We start from the raw sequence: 25,956 nt of genomic DNA on the forward strand, positions 1-25,956 counted from the left end.
TAATTGGTAACAGATAAGCATTGGTGGAGATCACCCTGGGAGGGGCCGTGAACTTTGGTCCTGGAAGGGACCCAAGCCCCTTTGACATGACCCTGAGGGGATATATGGTAGTCATGCTGCGGAAACCTAGTCTGCTAGTGAGAATGAAACCGGGAAAGTAACTTCCAAGCGTGTGCTATGAATGCATAGCCAGGCCAGACGGATTTCTACGGCTATTATTGTGACAGCCCCTTAAAGCTATTATCTACCGCCAATTACTTTGCTTCCATATAAGAGCACCAATGCTTTCTGGTCACGTCCCTGGGTGATGACATGCTTTATCTGCCTACCTTGGATCCTCTGCTCGTTGCCTCTCTCTGACATCTGGCCTCTGCTTTCAGATGTGCTGAGCTATTTGCTGGCATCATCGTTTACACACTTTCTACTCTCATGGTCTCTGAGCTGCTTTCTGTTCCTTTCTCTCAGCACTCCAACTGAACTGTAGTGGGAGCTGCTTAGGCAGCTCTTTTCTCTTAGCCACTTGCCCAGTGTGCTCTTTTCATTCTTTTCTGATTTCACATCCCAGCTTGTTATATTGAAGCAGCTAGTTTGCAGAAGTATTTAAGGAGAGCTTTGAATTGTTTTTTCTTTGATGCCGTCTGGGATCTTTCCATCAGATTTCTTATTTGAATCATTATTCAAATGTTCTTTTAGATCTTGTTATCTTGGAAATAACACCGAACTACCAAGTAGCTAGAAACCCCCTCTTTAGTCAGGACTAGGGATAAAGTGCAAATATTTAGTCACCACACAGGGTCAAACATCAAATCCCATATAAACGCAAATACTGAGGCTCTGGGAGCCACACCCCTGGGAGAAACCACCACACTAGAGGCTTTGTCCAAAAAGGAAAGGAAATTGGGAGTCCTTCTATCCTCTGGACAATTAGATATCACAAACAGGTTCATAAACCTCTCTGCAGTCAGCAACTGGGGCATGAAGGAGCTTCAGCTCCTCCAGGAAGTGATGCAGAGTGAGAGGAGCAGAACCAGGAGAACATTGTATACAGAGACAGATACACTATGGTACAATGGAATGTAATGGGCTTCTCCATTAGTGGCAATGCAGTGATCCTGAACAACTTGGAGTGATCTAGGAGAAAAAACACTATCCACATTCAGAGGAAGAACTGTGGGAGCGGAAACCCAGAAGAAAAACAACTGCTTGATCACATGGGTCGATGGGGAAATGATTGGGGACATGGACTCTAAACTATCACCCTTGTGCAAATATCAATAATATGGAAATAGGTAATAGGTCTTGATCAATGACATGTAAAACCCAGTGGAGTTGTGAGTTGCCTATGGGAGGGGTGTGTGAGTAGGGGAGGGAGAGAACATGAATCATGTAACCATGGAAATATTTTCTTAATCAATAAAAGAAAATTCATATGAAAAAAAGAAAAAAGAAGCATTCGCTATAACAAATCAAAGGTCAAACTAAGAATCTGGGCTTCATGAGAGGAAAACTTTTATCCAATAGAGAAGCCTCCAAAACAAAAAGGTACTTAACATTCAAACCAAAATAGGGGTACTTGGCACTGGGGTTTTCTCAAAGGTAAGGGTAAACTGAGACATCCAAAAAATCCACGTTGACACCCTCTTCTTTAATCTGGGTCCCTAAAAATCACCTGAGGAATCAGAAGAAAAGGGAATAAATGGAACTTTCTCCTAGAAATCTAAACATCATATTCTCCTAAGTGATTTTCCTGAAGTAGTTATGGATGCACGTATAGATGATTGTTTTATGAATGATAGTTATTCAGCTTGGGCTGATTCATAGTATATGAATGACACGAAAGACATGGTTGGGCCTGCAAAAATCAATCTATGTCGATAGCGGTATTCAATGCTGAATCCAGGTCTGGAAGGAGTTGCAGTTCTTTTCTCTTGGTAGATTTAATAAATTTGTTACTGGAGATTTCTGAATCTGGTGTGTCTCTATGTATGAAATTTTCTTAAGCTTCCTTATTTTACTTTTCTTGTTAATTAACTTTTTCCCTCTCTCCTATCTTACCCTGCCCCCACTCTACTGAAAGAAAAGAAGGAAAAAATTGTATTAAGTCTACAAAAGAATCAAGGTAACTTCTTATTGGCCAGTTCTAAAATTATGCCTCATCCTTCATCTTGAGTTTATCTCCTCTCTGTTAGAGGTCAAGTACTATTTCTTTGGAATTGGGGCTGTCCCTTATGTTTATCTTTTGACTTTAAACTTCTGAAGAAATCTACTTATATTCTCTAGTTGAGGGCCCATTTTCTGTGAGGTGGAGGCGGCTCAGCATGCCCTAGAAAGAGAAAAGATAACAGAGATTACTTTGGTCGAGGCCATAGTAGATCATCAGAAGGGAAGATCCATAAATGTATTCACTATAAGACAATCGCTATGAGAGGTATTCTATCAATCTTTTAAAGAGTACAGGGAAGAGAGATTCAGAGAGTTACTGGTAGGTACGATAACCACCATCAACTGCTGCCAGGGCCAGGTGGAAGTACTTGAGATCAAGGCGAAGAAGTGAGTCAGAAAGCCACTGGGGTGCTCAAGAATCAGAGAATACTATACATACAGACTAGAAAACCAGGTACATTTGGATCAAGTTCAAGTCAAATAAGTAGGAAAGTTAAAATATTGAGGGGCTGAAGGATCCCAACAAGCAGAAGGCACACAAAGTAAAGAGTTGAGCCAATAGAAGATTGAAGACCCCAGAAACAATGAGACTGTGAATTTGAGGCAACCATCAGTCTTATCCAGGAACATTTTTTATGTCTGCTCCTGGAACAAGAAATAATCCCAAGATCTGGTCAGTTTATGACCTACAGTTAGAAACCCGTAAGTAGATTAAAGAACTGGTAAGTGGAAGAGTTAAGTTAAGAAGTTTTGAGGAATGAGAGCTAAAGATGAGGAAGAATTCTGACTAGATGATAACATTTCATTATCTTCAGACTTTGCTCATTCTTGAAGAGTTGTACTACTGAACATAGAAAATTACATGTAGCTATGGCAGACTTCTGGCTCTCTTAAGATTCTTTCATTTTCTGAAAAAGTTCGGTTCTCATTTCTATAACCTCATTTTAATAGTATTAAATAATGACAGGGACTTTTTTTTGGCAGGGCAACAGGAAATTGTAGGAAAGAGTTAGACAAGCTTGCACTGAATGCCTTGCTTTATTTCTCATTTTCTATGTGATCTCTCTTAAACTCTCGAGGCAAAGTTCATCATGTGTAGAATGAAATGTTTGGGCTACATGACTTCTAAGTTCATTTCTATCTCTAATTTATGATACTAGAGAATTTTTAAGAACCATCCTCTATGGAATTTATATAAGCTATACATTTTTCATTTAAAATTAATCTTTTAATGAAGGATATGTAATTTCATTTCTATATTGTGCTAAATGATTATTATTTCTCTAATTCTCTTGCTTATTATTTATGAGCCAGAAAAGATTATATCTTAGTGCTTTGTAGGATATGTCCATTTATGTGGGAAAATTTTAATGAATACCATTCATCCAGTCAATGACACCTATTTACTAATATCCATATCCTTTGAGTCCTGTTGGAACTTTAACATTGAAATCGTTGTGTCTATTGATTTCAGACTGTAATTTATACATTCATAAAAATGCCTTAGTAATAAATATGAATCTAGAAGGCTTTTAAATAACATTTTCCATGTATAAGACAACTTTACTTGCATAAAGAAGTATATATATCTATATACATGTAAATGTATATGTATATGTGTTTGTATTTTCTCAGTACTTCAGGGAAATGAATGAGTTTTTTTTTTAATTCTCTTTCCATGTGTGATTATTTCAGTAAGAGATACTGTACATTAGTTATAGTTTTGAAATGAGTTATTTAAATCTTGAGATGGAAGGGATATCTAACTTTCAAGTTTTGAACTTCACTTAAAACAGAACCTTCTATTTTCTTGGAAAAGGTACAATCTTGTCAATTTCTATTTGTAAAACCTCAGGGGAATTAAATGGCTTCTTTTAAGCCTTAGAGGCTCATGGGAGAGTCTGCAGGTGATACTACTTTTTGGCAGAAAGTCCTTATACAACCCTGAGTAGTTCAGTTCAATCTTTAAATCTAAGTCCTTTATTGCCAAGTTAACTTCACCTCTTCACATATTAAGCTTAGCTGGGTGACTGGAAATTGTCTTTTGGATGCAAGTTCTTAGTCCTACAAAATGCATTATCGCTTTTGTGCAGGACCTTGGACATAATTGCAATCCCCTTGACATAGCACTGGGGTGAAGGTTTTACTTTAGTTTTCTGTAGTGATTCCTATTTCTGAAGTGATGAGTATGAAATAAGAGAGAAAATATTAGAGTTCAGGACTTAGAGCTGAGCTGATGCTTATTTGAATCTGACATCTCTCTTCTCTCATTTTATAACCTTGGGAAAATTCATTTAGCCATACTTAGCCCCACTTCTCTCACCAGCAAAATGTGAATAATAATGCCTAGTGTGGTATAAAGTCCAGAAAAATGATTAAAATGCTTGTATGCCCATTATTTCAGCTTAGCACGGTTGCCAGGGACATAGTAAACAACTAATAAGTTTTTCCTTCCTTCCTTCCTTCCTTCCTTCCTTCCTTCCTTCCTTCCTTCCTTCCTTCCTTCCTTCCTTCCTTCCTTCCTTCCATCCATCCTTCCTTCCTTCTACCTGATTAACTAGATCAATATTCAAGTATTTATTACATGAGTATCACTTGCTTTTAAAAAATTACTTTAGGAATGTTAATATAACTATTATGCATGTTTCTACATTATTATATATGTTTTCTTACTAGTTTAAAAATGGCATAAGTTATGACAAAATACTTAGGATATACCCATATAAGCATAAATATGTAGTTTTCAGACAATTATCTGACAATTTCAGTGAGAAGGCATTATGTTCAAGCAAAGGAAGACTCTCCTGTTAGTCCTCACCTCAAAAGCCTAAATTATCTAGATTATCTGTCTAATCAAGTGAGTTCATTGGATCATCAGACTAATTTCTAGCTTTTCTGCTTTGTTTTACTCGCACAGAGACAACATGAATGCTCATGTATCCTGGCCAATAAAACTAGTCCTGATAAGGCTTGAATTCATTTGACAAAGAAAGCTTGCAGTTATCATTAAGGCTATCAGAATTATTGAGTTAGTTTGGTACGGATAGCACTCAAATGCAAGAATTTGCATTTACTGATGTGATAGGAAAGTCCCGTACCCCTTTATATGAGGATTAGATTTTAATGTTAGCTGTGATATTAAGGCAATTATAAGATTTTAACAGGCCTTTTGTGATTATTTTAATATAAGTTTTAAAGTAAGATAACTGCTTGAATATAGTTAATCATTGTTAGCATGGGCCTCAGTTTTAGCCTTAGCTTTCAAAATTGCTACATCATGAACCCTCAGGAATCATGGTTTTGCACTTGCGACTGGATCTTCATTAGCACAGAGGCCTTTGCCTTGGTTAGAAGCCTGGTGACACCCCTTTACCTTTATATACACCCTTATACATCATTATTATTTGCTCCACTTTAAATCCTGGCACCGCCTCCTTACCCTAGTCATCTTATTATACATCATCCTTCACATCATCAGGCTTAGAAAGTAGGGTTCAGTCCTGGGTGTTGTCAGTTGGGGATTAAGTACAGGAGGTGATCTGTGGATTCTTTCAATCTCCACTTTTCCCTCTTGTTCTAGAATGCTGGGGTAGTTTTCTTGGATAATTTCCTATAGGATGATGTCCAGGCTTTTTCTTTTGTCATGGTCTTCTGATAGACCAATGATTCTTAAGTTGTCTTTCCTGGAACGATTTTCTAAATCTTCTGTTTTGTGAATTAGGTGTTTCATATTTTCCTCAATTTTTTCATTCTTTTGATTTGTTTGATATTTTCCTGCTGCCTTGTGAAGTCATTTGCTTCTTGCTGTTGTATTCTAGTTTTTAAAGACTGAATTTCATCCTTGACTTTTTGGTCATCCTTCTACTTTTGGTCTGATTTTCTTTGGAGGTCATCTTTCATCTCCTTTGCCTTGTTTTCAAGCTGATTATTTTTGACTTCCAAGACACTATTTTCTGTTTCCAGATGATATATTTTGCTTTTTAAGTTCTTGTCCCAGTTGTCTTTAGACTCTCCTAATTGTTTTTGTATTTTGACTAATTTCTTTTTTCTTTTTCTGTTGTTTACTCTCATTTCCCTCTTCTTTCCCCTCTGTATTTGCCTGTTGTCTTGCCTCTTTCATTTTGTGCTGGATCTATGAGTTTGGGCTGTTCTGTACTGAAGGAGCTTCTTCTCTGTTCTGCTATTTGATCAGGTAGTCTGATCTTCCCTGGCTGATAGCAAAAGCTGAAAAGGAACTGGGCTTTCTGCCCTGATCTCAAAGTTGTTGCCTGTAGTTTGGTTAAGCCTTGAATATTTTCTTTCTGGCTGCTTAAAGTATTTTTGCCTTGGCTTAGTGGCTTTTGAATTTAGCTATTACATTCCTGGAAGTTGTCAATTGATGATTTCTTTCGAGAGGTGATCTGTGAATTCTTTCAATTTCAATTTTATTTTCTTTTACAAGGAATTCTGGACAGTTTTCTTTGATAATTTCTTGTAATATGATATCCAAGGTTTTTTCTTGATCATGGCTTTCAGGTAGTTCAATACATCTCAAATTGTCTCTCCTAGATCTATTTTCTAGGTTAGTTGTTTTTTCAATGAGATATTTCATATTTTCCTCTTTTTTTCCCCCCATTCCTTTGATGCTGCTTAATTACTAGAAAAAAAGATTTCTCATGAAATTATTTGTTTCTAGATGGTCAATTTTAATTTTTAAGGCATACTTTTCCTCTGTCAGTTTTTGGTTTTCTGTTTTCAATTGGCCCATTTTTTCTTGCATTACTTTATTCTTGCATCGCTTTCCTTTCTTCTTGTATCACTTTCATTTCTCTTTCCCACTTTTCCTCTCCCTCTCTTAATTGGTTTTTGAAGTTTTTCTTGAACCTTTCCAGATTGTGTCCAATCCATATTTTTATTTTGGACTTTACATGTGTTTCCTTTGCTTTTTCTGTCCCTTCCTAAGTCTATTCCTTTCTCTTTGTCTCCATAAAAATTCTTTAGAGTTAGGTGCTTTTTTGTTATTTGCTCAATTTCCCTATCTAATTATAAGTAGGCTCTGTTTTCTGAGAAGTTGGGGTACCCTCTTAAACTTCAGGCTTCCTTGATGCTATTTTCAGCTTATTTTATGGGTTATTACTAGTTTAACAGATATGTTGAGGGCTGAGAGAGCTCTGAGAGCCCTCTCCCACTGCTAATTCAATTGACCCCTGAGACTGATAGCTTAAATACTTTCCTCAGGCTTGGGTGTAAACTTTGGATTTCAGTCTGAACTTGATCAGATCAGAGGCTAATCAAATTCTAGCCCTAGGCTTAGGCTCATGTTTTCAGTCTTAAGGTGTTCTTGATCCTATCAGGCACACCCTTGATTACTCTGTCCTGGAGCTCCTCCCTTAGTTTTTGGACAAAAAGATTCTGGGGAGGCTCCCCCTAAGAACTGTGTCCTCACCCAAAGCTGTGCATTATGTCTTCATCCAAAGCCCATATTGGGACTCCTGGTTTCACTCAGGGCCCAGATGGATTGACCCCCTTTCCCCCAGATTGCCCTGGACTGGGACTCTGGACTTCTCCACAGGTTTGAAATTTCATGGGGTGTGAATTGACTTGGACAATTATTTGTCCAGGCAGCATCTCAGGGTCTAACAACTAGGGCTTAAGTTCAGAAACTATGAGATCAGATGTGGGGTGGGGCAGAAGATTTTGGCTTGATTTTCACTCCATGCTATACCTCCTGTTAGCTCTGTTCCCCTCTCACCTCAGTTCCCTCTTTTTTTGAAAGCTGTTTTCCTCTGTCTCATTGTTGGTTCTTTTATTCCTGTATTCATTTTGTGACAATATTTCACTCTTTGTCGAAGAGGATTTTTGTGGTGAAATGGCACTAGTATTTTAGTTATTCCTCCATCTTGGCTCCATCACTGGAAATCTATAAAGTTAATTTTTTAAAAAGCAACACTACATCACGTCTGCTGCAACATAAAATGAAGTCCTCCCTTACCTTTGCCACCTGTTTTAAAAAATTTGAACTCCTAGTAGTTTTGGAAGTGAGAATCTGAGACAGATGGTCTTGCAGGCAAATTGATTAGAGAAATTGGAGAGACTCTCTTTCCTTTTTTCTTTATCATCTGTCATGGTTTTTGGTGTTTTACTCTATCAAAGAGTGGAAAACTGATATATACCTACAGGAGTTTATTTTGAATCCTGAAAGAAGAGAGAAAATATTGGTATTATAACTTGCCTTGTCATTGTTATTATTCCTTATTAAATCATGAGTCTTATTTTTAGATATTTCCAATGACTTTTAGCTAACTTTAATTACTGAGGGCTACAAACAAGGAAAGTGAAATGGCAGCATTATAGCAGAAGAAAGTTATACTAAGAAACAAAATGAATAATAGAACTCTGAAATATTGATAGATGAAAAGTGAGGGATCTGAAAATAAGTGTTTGGTATTAATAATGTACAGTAATGAGACTGATTGTTATTGCTTCATAAGAAGGTAATTGTTTCAATAAAATAATTTTCTTTTCCTTTCTAAAGTAGGTATTTCTTTTGTGTTTCCCTTCTTGCTTTGTTGTACCTCAAAAGGTCGGAGATGGGGATAGAACATCCATTTCAGGTTACTAAAATTGACCCTTACTAGCATTTCACTTAAGAAAATATTTCCACTGTCTTCATAGGCTATCCTTCCCTGTGTGTGAGACCTGCTTGCCTCATGTATTTCCTACCTGAGAAATATGATCCTCTGATTTCATGTAGCAGTATCTTTGAGAATTATTAAAACAATTCAGAAGAATATGAGTGTGTTGTGTTCTTGAATTAAAGTTGTAGGAAATTTAAAAAGCACTTTAGGACAGAACATTTTTCCATTTTGGGATGAAATGATATCTACCTCTACCTGGATACAAAGGTTGAGTGTACTAATACCACATCAAAATGACATGATCTAATGAAGATTTTAGAATTTTTGTGAAAGTAATAATAATACAGCAAGTTAGAGTTAGAAAAGAATAAATGTAATGAAGGAAAAGAATGAGTCCTGTAGTTAAAAAATGCAAGATACTAAGAAGCATTCATCTAGGAATACATTTTGTCATTAGATTTTGTGTGTGCATGAATATCATTGACTTTAATAAGCTTTCCCCCTAACTGTGTTTTCTAACTAGAAGATATTTAAAAAGATGACTTTCTACTGGAATTATCTATATGCCATGGACTAGAGTAGAATGATTATTTGGATTGTCAAAAATTCTGGGCAATGACAATGAGAGATTAACTCAAACAATGTTTTATCCCCTGCTGTAATAGTGAGGACATAGCACTAAATATATTATTAATCCAAAAAGTTATTTTCATACTGAGCCATTTAAAGCCGTCAGTTGCCCCACTGTAATTGATGGATTACTGCATTACCATTTAATTTAGTTTTATTTTTAAGGCACAACAGTAGCTTTCATTCCAGTTAATTGCATAACCAAATAAGGAATGAAATTGCTTCAGGAGAATGAGTAATGTAGGAAAGGATCCTTGTTGATCAGACTTCTAAAAGGGATGTGATCCATTTGGAGGACCCATACACAAAGCCTCTTACATTGACTATACTTACCTTCCTTTTTTCTTATGGCAATAAGAAGCAAGCTTGAATTAATTTATTACTTAGGAATGGCATATTCATGCCTAAAAATAACATCAATGACAAACTCCTGTGCCTGTTTTTTGGCTATTTTTCCAATCTCTGATCATCTGTTAAGTTCAAAGTCATGCCTTCCAGATATAAAATTCACAAGTTTTCAAATAATATGCTTGAAATTCCCTCTCAATTATAACAAATTGAACAAAAGAAAATTATTCCTTTATTTCACAGTACCAAGGAATAGGACATTCATGCCCTAGTCTTCTTGTCTTAAGAACATATTTATATTAAAATAATTAAATATTCATTAACCAACTTGTTTATACCATTTTTGGAAAAGTAAAATAGTTAAAAGAGGAATTAAAATTTTTTCTCAATTCATTTTACAATATTATTATATTTTATTTTTTAAAAATCAATTTATATATTTAGAACATTTTCCCATGATTACATGATTCATGTTCTTTTCCTCTCCTCTTCCCTTCCCCCCTCCCTGAGCTGATGATCAAATTCCATGGAATTATACATGTATTGTTCTTCAAAACGTATTTCCATATTATTAATATTTGCAAGAGTGATCGTTTGAAGTCCAAATTCCCAATCATATCCCCATCAAACCATGTGATAAATCACATGGTTTTCTTCTGCTTTTCTACTCCCACAGTTCTTTCTTTGGATGTGGATAGGCATTCTTTCTCAGAAGTCCCTCTGGATTGTCCTGGGTCATTGCATTGCTACTAGTAGAAAGGTCCATTACATTTTATTGTGCCACAATTTAGCAGTCTCTGTGTTCAGTGTTCTCCTGGTTCTGCTCCCTTGGCTCTGCATCAATTCCTGGAGGTCTTTTCAGTTCACATGGAATTTCCCTAGTTCATCATTCCTTTCAGCACAATAGTGTTTCATCACCATCATATACCACAATTTGTTTAGCCATTCCACAATTGAAGGAAATTCCATTTTCCAAATTTTGCTACTACAAAGAGCAAGGCTATAACAAGTACTTTTCCCTATTGTCTCTTTTGGTTACAAACTCAGCAGTGGTATTGTTGGATCAAAGGGCAGGCAGTCTTTTAAAGCCCTATGCACATAGTTCCAAATTGTCCTCCAGAATGTTTGAATCAATTCATAGCTCTACTGTATTACTACTGAACAGTACTGTATTAGTGTTCCAATTTTGCCACAGCCCCTCCGACATTTATCATTTTCCTTTACTGTCATATTGGCCAATCTGTTAGATGTGAGATGGTACCTCAGAGTTGTTTTGATTTGCATTTCTCTAATTATAAGAGATTTAGAACACTTTTTCATGTGCTTATTGATAATTTAGCTCCTTGTAGATTTGAGAAATTAGACCTTTGCCAGAAGTTTTTGTTATAAAGATTTTTTTCCCAATTTTTTGTTTCCCTACTGATTTTGGTTGCATTGGTTTTGTTTGTACAAATACTTTTCAATTGAATGTAATTGAAATTATTAATTTTACATTTTGTAATATTCTCTATCTTTTGCTTGGTTTAAATTATTTCCTTTCCCATAAACCCGAAAGGTATACTATTCTATGTTCACCTAATTTACTTATAACTTCCCACTTTATATTTAAGTCATTTACCCATTTTGAATTTATCTTGGTATGCAGTGTGAGATATTGACCTAAACATAATTTTTCCCATACGATTTTCCAATTTTCCCAGCAGTTTTTGTCAAACAGTGAATTCTTGTCTCAAAAGTTGGGATCTTTGGGTTTATCAAACACTAGCTTTCTGAAATAATTTAAACCAAGGCTATTCCATTGATCCACCCTTCTGTCTCTTAGCCAGTAGCATATTGTTTATATGATCACCACCTTATAGTACAGTTTAAGATCTGGTACTACTAGGCCTCCATCATTCACATTTTTTCCAACATTTACCTTGATATCCTTGACCTTTTGTTGTTCCAAATGAACATTTTTATAATTGTTTTCTACTTCTATAAAAAGTTTCTTGGTAGGTTGGTAGGTATGGTACTGAATAAGTAAATTAACTTGGGAAAGAGGGTCATTTTTATTATATTAGCTCATCCTACTCATGAGCAATTAATGTTTTCCCAATTATTTAGATCTAGTTTTAATTGTGTGGAAAGTGTTTTGTAGTTGTGTTCATATAATTCCTGTTTTTTTGTTTTGGCAATATGTCTCGACAAATAGATTCCTAAATATTTTATATCGTCTAGGGTGATTTATTTATTTATTTTCCAACATTAAAAAAATTTATATTAATTTATTTAGTCAATTTAGAACATTATTACTTGGTTACAAGAATCATATTATCTCCCTCCCTCCTCTTCCCTAACATTTCCTGTAGCTGACGTGCAATTCCACTGGGTATTACATGTGTCCTTGATCAATACCTATTTTCATGTTGTTGGTGTTTGCCCTAGGATATTAATTTAGAGTCTACACCCCAACCATATCCCCTTGAACAATGTATTCAAGCAGTTGTTTTTCTTCTGTGTTACTACTCCTACAGTTTTTTATCTGAATGTGGATAGTGTTTTTTTTTTCTCATAGATCCCTCCAAGTTGTTTAGGATCACTGCATTGCCACTAAGGGAGAAGTCCATTACATTCAATTGTACTACAGTATATCAGTCTCTGTGTACAATGTTCTCCTGGTTGTGCTCCTTTCACTCTGCATCAATTCCTGGAGGTGTAAAGATGAATTTAGAGTTGTGACTTTAAGTCTAGATTGAAATGGTTGCCAAATAAAATTCCCAAGTCAGTCTGGAAATTTATGGTAATTTAATTAATATAGAGGGAAGGAATTTAAGGAGAAGAGAGATGGAGAGGAAAAAGTTAATTTAAACTGCTCTGGCCCAGGCTGAGCCAGGAAGGAGTTAAAGGCCTTGGCCAAAGGGGCCTCCCTGAAAGGGGCCTCCCTGAGCCCAAGGGAAAAGGAAGTCAGTCTTATCACTCACCACTAGACCATCTCAAGGAAGCTGTCTGAGTGAGCTCCTCCAGGCTGAGTTCCAGGATCTAACTGGTGCCCAGGCTGCCCACAAGAAGTGATCAGCGAGATCCAACTTTCTGAGAAAGAGATTTTGAGAGACAAAAAAATCCCAAATATATAAACCTTTTACCCTTGTGTCTCCACCTCTAAATTTTCACATCTACCAATCACATCAAAGGCTTTCTCCAGGACTGCCCATACATTTAGTTCTCACCTTCTTTGATTAGTTTATATCTTTTGAGCTACTTCACACTTCTTTGTTAAGTTCACCTTTTGTTAGTTACTTGACCTTTTTGTGATTAATTTAACCTTTATAGTTACTTAACACCATTTTGTATTAGGGTCTAAAACAGACTTTGCTTAAAGTTCTAGCTTCACTATAAGGTAAGAACTAAGTACCTTCATTGTTCAATTAGGAGATTATAACTTTATCTTCCCCTAAAGTATGTCCAAGTAGGGTGGAGTAATGTAAAGTACTACAAGACATTTCTGATTCTTTTAAGAGAGTGTCTTCATTGTTATAAGCAGGAGACAGCTAAATTAAATCTTCTAAAGTATGGTCTGAGTAGGGTAGAGTAGTTTAAAAATTTACAGAGATTGTTCCAGTTCCCATGGAATTCCTTCAGTTTATTATTCCTTTTAGCACAACAGTATTCCACCACCAACATATACCATAATTCGTTCAGCCATTCCCCAATTGAAGGGCATCCCCTCAGTTTCCATTTTTTTGCCACCACAAAGAGGACAGCTATGAATATTTGTGTACAAGTCTTTCCCCTTATTATCTCTTTGGGGTACAAACCCAGCAGTGTTATGGCTGGATCAAAGGGCAGACAGTCTTTTAGCACTCTTTGGGCATAATTCCAAATTGCCCTCCAGAATAGTTGGATCAGTTCACAACTCCACCAGCAATGCATTAATTTCCAGACTTTGCCACATCCCCTCCAGCATTCATTACTTTCCTTTGCTGTCATATTAGCCAATTTGCTAGGTATGAGGTAATATGTCAGAGTTGTTTTGATTTGCATCTCTCTGATTATAAGAGATTTAGAACACTTTTTCCTGTGCTTGATTTTGATTTCTTTAACTGAAAATTGCCTATCCATGTCCCTTGCCCATTTATCAGTTGGAGAATAGCTTGATTTTTTTGTACAATTAATTTATCTCTTTATAAATTTGAGTAATTAGACATATGTCAGAGGTTTTTGATATGAATATTGTTTCCCTATTTGTCACTTCCCTTCTAATTTTGTTTGCATTGGTTTTGTTTGTACAAAAATTTTTTAATTTGATGTAATCAAAGTTATTAATTTTGCAGTTTGTGTTTTTTTTTCTAGCTCTTGCTTGGTCTTAAAGTCTTTCCTTTCCCAAAGATCTGACATGTATACTATTGTGTATTCACCTAATTTGCTTATAGATTCTTTCTTTATATTCAAATCATTCAGCCATTCTGAGTTTATCTTGGTTTAGGGTGTGAGGTGTTGATCCATTTATTCCAGCAGTTTTTATCAAATAGTGGATTTTGGTACTAAAAGCTGGGATCTTTGGGCTTCTCATAGACTCTCTTGCTGAGACCACTTAGCCCAAGGGTACTCCACTGATCCTCCTTTCTGTCTCTTAGCCAGGACAAAATTGTTTTGATGACCAATTCTTTATAGTATAGTTTTAGACCTGGGACTGCAAGGCCTCCTTCTTTTGCATTTTTTTTCATGATTTCCCTACATATCTTTGATCGTTTGTTCTTTCAAATGAACTTTGTTATGTTTTTTTTATTCAATAAAAAAATTTGGTATTTCAATGGGTATGGCATTAAATAAGTAAATTAATTTGCATAGGATTGTCATTTTTATTACGTTAGCTCATCCTACCCATGAGCAATCAATGTTTTTCCAATTGGCTAGATTTAGTTTTAATTGTGTGGAGAGTGTTTTGTAGTTGTGTTCATATAGGTTCCTATGTTTATATAGGCAGATAGATGCCTAAGTATTTTATATTGTCTAGGGTGATTTTAAATGGAATTTCTCTTTCTAATTCCTGCTGCTGACATGTGTTGGAGATATATAGAAATGCTGATGATTTATGTGGGTTTATATTGTATCCTGTAACTTTGCTAAAGTTGTTGATTATTTCGACTAGCTTTTTTCTTTATTCTCTGGGGTTCTTTAAGTAGACCATCATATCATCCACAAATAATGATAGCTTGGTCTCCTCAGTGCCAATTTTAATACCTTCAATTTCTTTTTCTTCTCTAATTGATACTGCTAGTGTTTCTAGCACAATGTTAAATAGTAGAGGTGATAATGGGCATCCTTGTTTCACTCCTGATCTTATTGGGAAGGTTTCTAGTTTATCTTCATTGCACATTATGTTTGCTGATGGTTTTAGGTATGTACTGTTTATTAATATTTTTAGGAAAGGCCTTTCTATTCTTATGCTTTCTAGTGTTTTCAATAGGAATGAGTGTTACATTTTGTGAAAAGATTTTTCTATATCTATTGAGATAATCATGTGATTTTTGTTGGTTTGCTTGTTAATATGGTCAGTTATGTGGATGGTTTTCCTAATATTGAACCATTGTTACATTCCTGGTATGAATCCTACCTGGTCATAGTGAATAACTCTCGTTGTTATTGTTATATGTTATGTTATGTTATATGTTATATTATGTTATATGTTATATTATATGACTTCTTGTAGTCTTTTTGCTAGTATCATATTTAAGATTTTTGTATCTATATTCATTAAGGAGATATGCCTGTACTTTTCTTTCTCTGCTTTTGACTTGCCTAGCTTTGGTATCAGTACCATATTTGTGTTGTAAAAGGAATTGGTAGAACTCCTGCATTGCTTATTCTGTCAAATAGTTTGTATAATGTTGGGATGAGTTGTTCTTTGAATGTTTGGTGGAATACATTTGTGAAGCCATCTGGACCTGGGGATTTTTTCTTAGGGAGTTCTTGGAAGGCTTGTTCAATTTCTTTTTCTGATATAGGGTTCTTTAGGTAGTCTATTTCTTCCTCTGTTAGTCTAGACAATTGATAATTTTTAAAAATATTCATCCATATCATCTTGATTGCCATATAATTTGTCATTTGTTTGCCGTTTTTTGTCATATAATTTGGCATAATAATTTTTAATGATTGCCTTAATTTTCTCTTCATTAGAGGTGAGGTCTACCTTTTCTTCTTGGATACTGTCAATTTGGTTTTATTCTTTCCTTTTTATAATTAGATTGATCACTACTTTGTCTATTTTATTTGTTTTTTCAAAGTACCAACTTCTAGTCTTATTTATTAAATCAATAGTTCTTTGACTTTCAATTTTATTAATTTCTCCTTTGATTTTTATGATCTCTAATTTAGTTTTCATCTGGGAATTTTAAATTTGTTCACTTTCTGGTTTTTTAATTTGCATGCCCAATTCATTGATCTTTACCCTCTATAACTTGTTAATATATGAACTCAAGGATGTAAATTTCACTGTAATTACTGCTTTGGATGCATCCCATAGATTTTGAAAGGATGTCTCATCATTATTTTCTTCAATAAAATTATTAATTTTTTCTGTGTACAATGTTCTCCTGATTCTACTCCTTCCTCTCTGCATCAAATCTAAGAGGTCTTTCCAGTTCACATGGAATTCCTCCAGTTCATCATTCCTTTCAGCACAATTGTATTCCATCACCATCATATACCATAATTTCTTCAGCCATTCCACAATTGAGGGACACCCCCTACTTTTCCAATTTACCCACTATAAAGAGTGTGGCTATAAATATTTTTGTACATTCATTTTTCCTCATTATCTCTTTAGGATACTAACCCAGCAGTAGTATTGCTGGATTGTTTGTGGGTAGGCTGAGCTAATATAATACAAATGACCATCCTTTCAAAGTTAATTTACTTATTCACTGCCATACCTATCAAACTACCAAAAAACTCTTTTATAGAAATAGGAAAAAAATTATAAAAATTATAAAAGATCAAGAATATCAAGGGAATTAATGAAAAAAAATGTAAATGTTGGGGGCCTAGTAGTACCAGATCTCAGACTGTACTATAAAAGGGTGATCATCAACACAGTATGGTACTGGCTAAGAGACAGAAGGGTGGATCATTGGAACAGACTTGGTGTACATGACCTAAACAAGATAATGTATGATAAACCAAGAGATCCTAGTTTTTGGGACAAGTATTTGACAAAAACTGCTGGGAAAGTTGGAAAACCATATGGGAGAGATTAAGTTTAGGTCAATATATCATACCTTATTCCAAGATAAATTCAAAATGGGTAAATGACTTAAATATAAAGAGGGAAGTTATAAGTAAATTATTTGAACATAGAATAGTGTACCTGTGACCTATGGGAAAGAAATGAATTTAAGATCAAGCAAAAAATAGAAAACATCACAAAATGTAAAATTAATAATTTCAATTACATTAAATTTAAAAGGATTTGTACAAACAAAACCAATGATACATGCACAACCTAGTAGAATTTCCATATTGGCTCTGGGAGAGGGGGATAGAAGAGAGGAGGGAAAGAATAGAAATCATGTAACCATGGAAAAACATTCTTAATTAATTAATTAGTTTAAAAAATAAATAATTCTCATATTGTCCCTCTATATGTTTTACAGGTCAGTTGTTTGTTCATTGAGATATTTCATGTTTCCATCTATATTTTCATCCTTTTTATTTTGTCTAATTATTTCTTAATGTCTCATGAAAATTTTAAATTCTACTAGCCCAATTCTAGCCTTTAAAGACTGATTTTCATCTTTGATTCTCCTTTTCAGTTTGGTCTATACTGCTTTTCATGATTCCAGCAGGTCAATTCTCATTTCCAATTTGTTTTTTAATATTTGATTCCTGTAACTCTTTCCATTTGGGCAATTTTTTAAGCTTTTTTTTTTTCTTTTTGCATTACTTTCATTTCTTTTCCCCACTTTTCTTCCCATTTTTCTTCTATCTGTCTTGCTTGGTTCTTGAATTCCTTTTTGAGTTCCTCCAGAGCTTGTGACCAGTTCCCATTTTTTGGACCGTTGGCATGTGTTTGCTTGTTGCTCACTCTCTTCTATTGCTTCTATATTTTGCTCTTTTTCTCCACAGAAATTTTCCTGGGGTCAAGAACTTCCTTTTGCTATTTATTACTCCTTTTATGGGTGGAAGATTGGGAGTCCTGCATGTTGATGGTCGTTTCTATCTTAGCTTCTGTCTTGTAGGAGTTTGCCTTGGTGCTATCTTCTCTTTCATGTCAGTGGCCTGAGTGAGCAGAGATAGAATGAAGGTTTTTTTTTTCCTTTTCTGTAAATATAGCATGCTTCAAAACATTTTGTTCTGAGGCTACTGCTGTTGGTTCTGGAGCTCTGAAATGCACTCCTGGTGGCTGGAATTTCCATGCATGTGTCTGTGATGTAGTGTGCTACACCATATTTTGCTTTGAGGCTATCTTCTGTCCCTGCTGCCAACACCATGGCTATACTGTTGCCCCTGCAGCCAGGATCAAACATGGTGCTATTAAGCCTCACCTCTCACAGTCAAGGCCTTGAGCACTCCCCAATGGTACGTCTGTGGTATTTCCGATCAACCCTCTATAATTCAGAGATTTCCCTGGTCCTGACTCTGCCCCTGGTGTGGTAGGCGGGTGGTGGTGGTCAGCATGAGCTTTTCCTTATGTGGCTTTGCCTGCTTGTAGCCTGGATATCTCCTCTCATTGCCTACCTTTTTACACTGTGTCCAGTGGGAGAGCCCCTTTGCTCACCCTTTTTTGAATTCTGTCTTTTTGATATGCTTTGGTTTGGAAGGAGATTTCGAGCAGTTAAAATATTTCCCTGCAGTATGCCACTATCTTGGCTCCCCCCCCAAATGATCATATCATTTGACCAAAGTTATAGTAAGTAAATAGCCAACCTTTGAATAAAGTCTTTTTCTTTTAAATCCAGATCCAATAAGATGAAATATGTTTAAAATACAAAAAAAAAAACCCTCTTCCTTTATCAAAGAACCAACAAGCATTTATTAAGCACACACACTAGCAAGGTTCTATGATATATAGATGACTCAATGCAGAGTGCCCTGTCAGGGTTCCACATATTTTCTTTATATATTTATTTAACTTTCAAATTCATCTCCATCTCAAAAGTTGTCCCAGTCCTTGACCCATTCTTCTTCCTTATTTCCCCCAAAATGATGTTGTAGAGGTATGTTAAAGACATTTTCTTAATCACTCCCTCTGTCTCTTTAAGAGGCAGAGGAACAGAGAGATTTGTCAGTTAGAGTTAGTTACAGTTGGCAGTTGGGAACTTTGGGCTCTGGGTTCACTGGGGAGAAGAGCAGCAGTTTCTCAGTTTCGGGCTCTCTCTGAGACTGGCAGTTTTCTAACTGACAGTTGGGGATAGAGAAAACAGATTTAAGGCCTTAATGGTCTTATTGATTATTGATTAGCTTAGGTAGGTAGTTAGAGAGTGGGTAAATTCTTAGATAGAGTGGGCAGAGTAGGCTGGGCTTGGCCTGGCAGAAAAAAATTGCCCTTGAAGGCAGATAAATTTAGGGTTTTTTAGAAATTTTCAGTTCGGATTGGAATCTTAATTATAGTTATAAGATACTGGGAGATTACTTTCACTTTCTTCCTTTCTATTTCCTATCCAATCTTCCCTAAAAATAAGCTAAATGTTTGGGGTTCTCCTGACCTTTGTTCAAACTCCTACCAAAAATGTTAACCCTTCACAGGTAGAGATCTCAAAAATTGACATTTAGATTAGATATACAGTGTACGAAAGTGAGGTGTCAAGAATAAGTTCAAGATTATAAAGTCTTAAAGTCCAGAAGAATTTTTTGACAAAAATAGGGAATTTATGGAAAGATAATGAGTTCTATTTTATAACACATTGAGTTTGAGGTGTGCCTGAAACATCCCAATTGAAATGTCTTTTTGGAAGTTTATGATATGGGACTGAATGTCAAGGGAGATCTTAGAGAGAGCCAGATTTTTAGATCTTCAAGTCATCTGTACAGATATACTACTTAAACCAGAACAAATTGATGAGAGTACTGAGAGAGAGAATGTAGACAAAGAAGAGTCTAAGGAAAGAACCTTAAGGGTCATACACAATTAGGTGGATGGGGGAGAGATGATGTTAAAAAGAACTAAGATTGAATAAAATCAGTAGATTTGGTAGGTAAATCATTGGTAATTGGGAGAGAATAGCTTCATTTGAGTAATGAGTCAGGAACCAGATTGTACAGGGTTTAGGAGTGATTGATAGAAGAGAAATCAGAATCTATGAGTGTGTTAATTTTTTTCTGAGAATTTTGCTGATATAGGAGAGACAAGTAATAGTTTAAGGAGATGACAGGGCTTAGTGAAATATTTTTAGAGGATGGGAGGATTTGGGCATGTTTGAAGAAGCAGAGAAAGAACAAGGATAGGGTGAAGTTGAACAATAGGAAAAAAAGATGAATCAGATAGAGAAGTACTGATGAGATTAAGGGATCATGAAAAGGGGTTGAGGAGAAAAAACATGGGATTATATGAGATTAGGGGAAGTAGCAGAGAGTAGGAGACAAAGTCACAGGATTTTGTAATGAAGAGAAGAGGGAAGAGGACATTCATAGCAAAAGACTTGACCCTTTTTTTTTCTTTAATAAAATGAGGGATGACATCCTTCACAGAGAGATGTCAAAAGCCCAAGTAGAGTCTGACACAGAAACTATTCTGCTTTCAGAGTGATGGTAGCAGAACCATGCTGCCAATGGGGAGAAAATGGAATACTTAGACATACAGTTCTTACACTGACCAAACAATATCCATTTAATTTTTTAAACTCTTGACATAAATGAAATAACTGAACCATACTTATTTATGTACTCACCATAAATGAAACCAGAAGCAATTGCATCTAAATGGAAGAATGGCAAATGAGTTCTTGTCAGAGGCAGATAAAGGAGTTGGCTGAGTTCCACTATTATCTTCAGTGAGAATAGATCTATCATTTCATGTCTGTTTGTCATCTTCCCGAACCTGAGAATTAAAATCTATTGTGTTATGAGCCTTGACTGATTATAAAAGTTTAGACAAATCAATTTAAATTTTCTTAGACAAATATAAAGAATTAAACATTTAAGTTTTTGCAAGCAATGTGTAAAAATCCAAAATGTCTCCTCATAAGCCATGTGATTTGACAATTTTATCCATCATAGAAACTACCCTATTCAGTTTCCATTCGGTGGATTTAGGAATATGTTAGTATTGAATATATGATAATTTTAATGAAAATGTATAGGGGGCAGCTAAGGGGCTCAGTGGATTGAGAGCCAGGCCCAGAGATAGGAGGTTCTGGTTTCAAATCTGGCCTCAAACTGAAGGTTAGGGTTTAAAGAAAATTTAAAAAAATTATAGAGAATGAATGATGTAAATACAGTCAGTAGTCAGAATGAGACAAAATTTTCATTTTATCTTTGTTTTCATTTGCTGTAGGAAATTGCTAAAGTTTGTATATCTCTGTATTTGAATATTGTGTCCCTTTGTGTATTGTAAGAACATTATCAAAATATAACGTGCATAGTTTATTCCTTTAAGCAGATGAGCTATTGAATTCAGTAATAATGGAAACGTCTATGGGATCCTGCCTAGAACACTTTGCTTTAATTTAGCCTGGAGATGCTGAAGACAAACTATTGCAAGAGACTGAAAAGGGAAATTGAAATCTGCATGCAAGGAACAATTGGAAAAAAGTAACAGTATTAAAGGAAATGCTTCTAGGTGTGGAGCTGGACAAACTTGTAGTGTAGAGAAGTTTTTCTTTGATATTTATCAGACTTGTATCATCTATTTCATCCTGCCTGGTACCTGTCCTCATTTGTGTTCTTGCAGGATTACTCTTTAAGGTAGATGTCTCATGGGAGAAAAAAAGTGTGTGTGCACATATATGCATATATATGTAAAATGTAGAGAAGTACATAGATGCCATAATCTTTGGGGGGAAGAGAGAATGAAGAAGTCAGTAAGAACATTCTTTTAAAAAAGTTATTACTATGTTGTGTTTTTATGCCATCTTTCTTAACCAATATATCCACCCACATTTCTATAACCAATCAATTATTTCCTTTAGTAACGAGAAAAAACAAACTAAATAAAAATTCAGTTCAAGAAAACTGATCAACACATAGCAGTATATGCAGTGCTCTACCTCTATAGTCTCCTTCATCTCTTTTTTAAAATAGGAAGGAGGTACATTTTCATGTATCTTCTTCCGAGTCAAGCTTGTTTATTATTATTGTAGTGTTCACTTTTTATTTTTGTTGTTATCATGAATATGAATATTACTTTCCTATTTTTGCTTACTTCATTTTGAATTATTTAAAATAATTTTTTATTTCTTCCTCTATTCCTCATGTCTACCATTTCTTATAGTGTATTAATATTACATCACATTCTATCTCAGTTGCTTTATCCATTCCCCTATTGTTGGGCATCTACTTTGTTTTAATTTCTTTTTCTATGAAAAAACACAAAGTTGCATATATTTTGGTGGCTACAGGATCTTTATTTCTCTTTTAGGGGTATACATCACATTGACTGGTATTAGGAGTTCAGCCTGGGATCATTAACACCGATACTGATCCTAGAGCTGTGACTTTGGCATTAATAAACTACAGAATAATCAATTGAGTTAAAAAGGCCAGTTGTAAATGTTGAGGAAAACTCTGGAAGATGGATTTAGAGGCATTTTTGGTTAGTCAGTTGCTTATGGTGGCCTTAGGAACCAGTAGCCACATAGACTTGGATTTCTCTGAAAATGTAGTGAAAAAATTCTGGCAGAAGGCTGGGCAGATTGCCAGGATATATTTTCATGAATAGGAAGGATCATGACAATTTCCAACTTTCCTTCATTCTGAGGTATATGAACAACGTGATTCATTGCAAATGAATTTAATATTAGAGGAGAGTTTTTATAGCAAAAATATAAGGAAATTAGTCTTTCTATGTTGTTATAAATCCATCTATATACTTAGATGCAACATTAGGCTGAAGATATATCAAAGAGAATTCATTTTAATTGAAAGTGATGCTTTTAAGCATAAGTACATTTAAAATAATGAAACTGCTGATCTGGATATTTGAAATAAGGAAACTACTGTGCACTGTCAATATACTCATTATAATTCTTCCTTTATCATTGCCACAGACTGAGAGAGATCAAGGCAAAATGGGAAACTGCAGTGGATGAGAAATTACTCCAGCAGCAGGAACATAGTTCATTTGCCTTTGGCATCAATTGAGAGAAGAGGCCATATATTTATGTCATGACATAATAGCCGACTGTAGGCTATTTCTATAAACATTCAACTTTCAAACTCATTTGTCAATTGTCTGTAAATCCTACATCTTCCTTATCTGGCTAAATTTAGATTTCTTTCTCAGTTGACTGTAAACAAATTACAACTGCATCATGGCTGGCAATAGATATATGGAAACATTCAAAGGTGTTTCTTGCTCCGATATCACACAGTCATACATAGAAGAGATGCTATTTGAGAATGATATATGGAATATGATTCAAATGTAGCAAGATTTGGGAGTCTGCTTTATGAACTTCAGCAGAGCTACAACTCTCTTATGTGGTTCATTTCGGATAGGCAGGGATGACAGGAAAGGACTGATTCATTAGATCAGAGCATAGCTCAAGTAAAGCCCAAATTGTAAATTCAGTCCCCTTGAAGGATTTAACAATTATGTTTATAAATGTCTATAATAATGGAAGTCCATCAAGAGATGGCAGATGAGTCTGATGAAGAACAACTGGAGATGTATGATGAGCAGTTATGAGTATTATTTTCACCACTGGTAGGAGATATTGTCATTATTCATTTAAATTCATGAATAGACATGGTAAGTAAAAGAACACTGCAGAATGTATTGGAAGATGTGTATGATGGCTCAAAAGAGTTTGCCTTGACTATCCTCATAGTAAGGAGAACAAAGAATGTCTGTTCAAATTATTATTTGCATTTGGATGGAGACACTATAGAGTATGTATAGATGTATCTAGCACAGATTGCACAGATGGATAACAAATTGGGCTCAGAGTTGAACAGAAATGGGCTAGATTGTCTTCAGGAAGTCACAAAGCTACTTTAATTATTCCCTCCCCCCCCCCCAATTCTTAATGAAACAAAGGTCCATCTTTTAAATATCAACCTTCTACTAGTTGCAATTTATGGCAGCATTATGTAGTCTCAAAAAATGAAAATAAATATTATATTGTGTGTTATTGGAAGGTGCCTGATGGATGTGAGCAGATTGCAATGCATAAGCATTGAGGACATTTGAAGAAAAAAGAAGTAAAATCAATGAAATGTGTGAAAGAAAGAGAATATGTATTAGTCACGTGCCAACCATGAAGGATGACAAATGGACAATGAGATTGCTCTGCTGTTATATTTTTGTTGCCAGATCTGGGGTGTACTGATATTTTGATATCTATCTGTTTATTTTATGTTGTTTTAAAAGAATCAATATTGATTCCAAGGTAGAAGAGTGACAAGGGCAAGATAATAGGGTTTAAGTGACTTGCCTAAAGACACACAGCTAGCCTATTTGAGGCTAGATTTGAATCCAAGATATCCCATCTCAAGGCCTGACTCTCTTTCCACTGCACTGAGCTATCTATCTGTCCCTTATGTCTATCTTTTTAAAAATTGGTCCTTTTATTTATTTATATATTTTTTGGGAAATTTTTATTTATTTAGTTAATTTAGAATATTTTTCCATGGTTACAAATTTCATGTTCTTTCCCTCCCTTGTCCCCAACCCTCTCCTATTGCTGATGCGCAATTCCACCGGGTTTTACATGTGTCATTGATCAAGACCTATTTCCATATTATTAATATTTGCATTAGGGTAATCATTTAGAGTCTACATCCCCAATCATATCCCCATCAACCCATGTGATCAAGCAGTTGTTTTTCTTCTGTGTTTCTACTCCCACAGTTCTTCCTCTGAATGTGGATAATATTCTTTCTCGTAAGTCCTTCAGAATTGTTCTAGATCTTTGCATTGCTACTAGTAGAGAAGTCCATTACATTTGATTGTACCACAGTGTATCAGTCTCTGTACAATGTTCTCCTGGTTCTGCTCCTCTCACTCTGCATCAATTCCTGGAGGTTGTTCCAGTTCACATGGAATTCCTCCACTTTATTATTTATTTGAGCACTATAGTATTCCAACACCAACATGTATCACAATTTGTTCAACCATTCCCCAATCAGAGGCCATCCCCTCATTTTAAAAATTGGTTCTTTTAAAAAATGACGTATTTTTATCACTTTCTAAAGGCTAGATAATTCACAAAATAATAAATAGTGCAGCCTTTGTCAACTTCTACAGTATAAATGCCCACATTGAAAATGTTATAATTAGCTCTCAAAAATGAATTTTACCTGGCTTTAGCACACCCCTACCAGATTATGAAGAAACTCAAGACATTGATTGGACCTTACATTTTGAATTCATGAGAAGATATAGAGAAGAATTTCACTGGATGGGCATGTGTACTTGTACACTTCCAAATTGATGAGATAATAGATTCATTTGAGCATCTGAGCATTTTTTTATTTTTGAAAAATTTATTTAGTCAATTTAAAATATTTTTTTTTGGTTACAAGACTCATGTTCTTTCCCTTTTCTCCCCTGACCCCTCCCATAGTCGATGCACATTTCCACTGAGTTTTACATGTGTCCTTCATCAAAACCTATTTCCATATTATTGATATTTGTACTAGGGTGAACATTTAGAGTCTATATCCCCAATCATATCCCCATTGACCCATGTGATCAAGCTATTGTTTTTCTTCTGTGTTTCTAATCCCACAGTTTTTCCTCTGAATGTGGATGGTGTTCTTTATCATAAATCCCTCTGAATTGTTCTGGATCATTGCATTGCTACTAATGGAGAAGCTCATTACATTTGATTGTACCAGAGTGTATCAGTGTCTGTGTACAATGTTCTCCTGATTCTGCTCCTTTCACTCTGCATCAATTCCTGGAGGTCTTTCCAGTCTCCATGGAATTCCTCCACTTTATTATTCCTTTGGACACAATAGTATTCCATCACCAATATATGCCACACTTTGTTCATCCATTCCGGAGGGATCGGAGGGCATCCCCTCATTTTCCAATTTTTTGCTACCACAAAAAGTG

General features: G+C 35.3%; 2 long non-coding RNA genes across 3 annotated transcripts in view; one reads left to right on the plus strand and one right to left on the minus strand.

Annotated features, from left to right (window-relative positions):
• Positions 1–25,956, plus strand: part of LOC130455882 (uncharacterized) — a 100,145-nt gene that overhangs the window by 11,629 nt on the left and 62,560 nt on the right. The gene's annotated exons all lie outside the window — the stretch shown is intronic.
• LOC103103123 (uncharacterized) overlaps positions 1–25,956 on the minus strand; it is a 65,656-nt gene that overhangs the window by 252 nt on the left and 39,448 nt on the right. The window contains exons 3-5 of one of the 2 annotated variants that reach the window (XR_471021.3): positions 20,627–20,775; positions 8,135–8,337; positions 1–2,323 (exon numbers count right to left, since the gene is read on the minus strand). The exon at positions 1–2,323 is cut by the window's left edge and continues 252 nt beyond it. This is a non-coding gene — a long non-coding RNA (uncharacterized LOC103103123). The remainder of the gene's footprint in view (positions 2,324–8,134; positions 8,338–20,626; positions 20,776–25,956) is intronic. The other variant, XR_471022.3, reaches the window with a different exon arrangement.

Source organism: Monodelphis domestica, chromosome 8 (assembly GCF_027887165.1).
Source record: "Monodelphis domestica isolate mMonDom1 chromosome 8, mMonDom1.pri, whole genome shotgun sequence".
In the NCBI taxonomy this organism is placed as follows: domain Eukaryota; kingdom Metazoa; phylum Chordata; class Mammalia; order Didelphimorphia; family Didelphidae; genus Monodelphis; species Monodelphis domestica.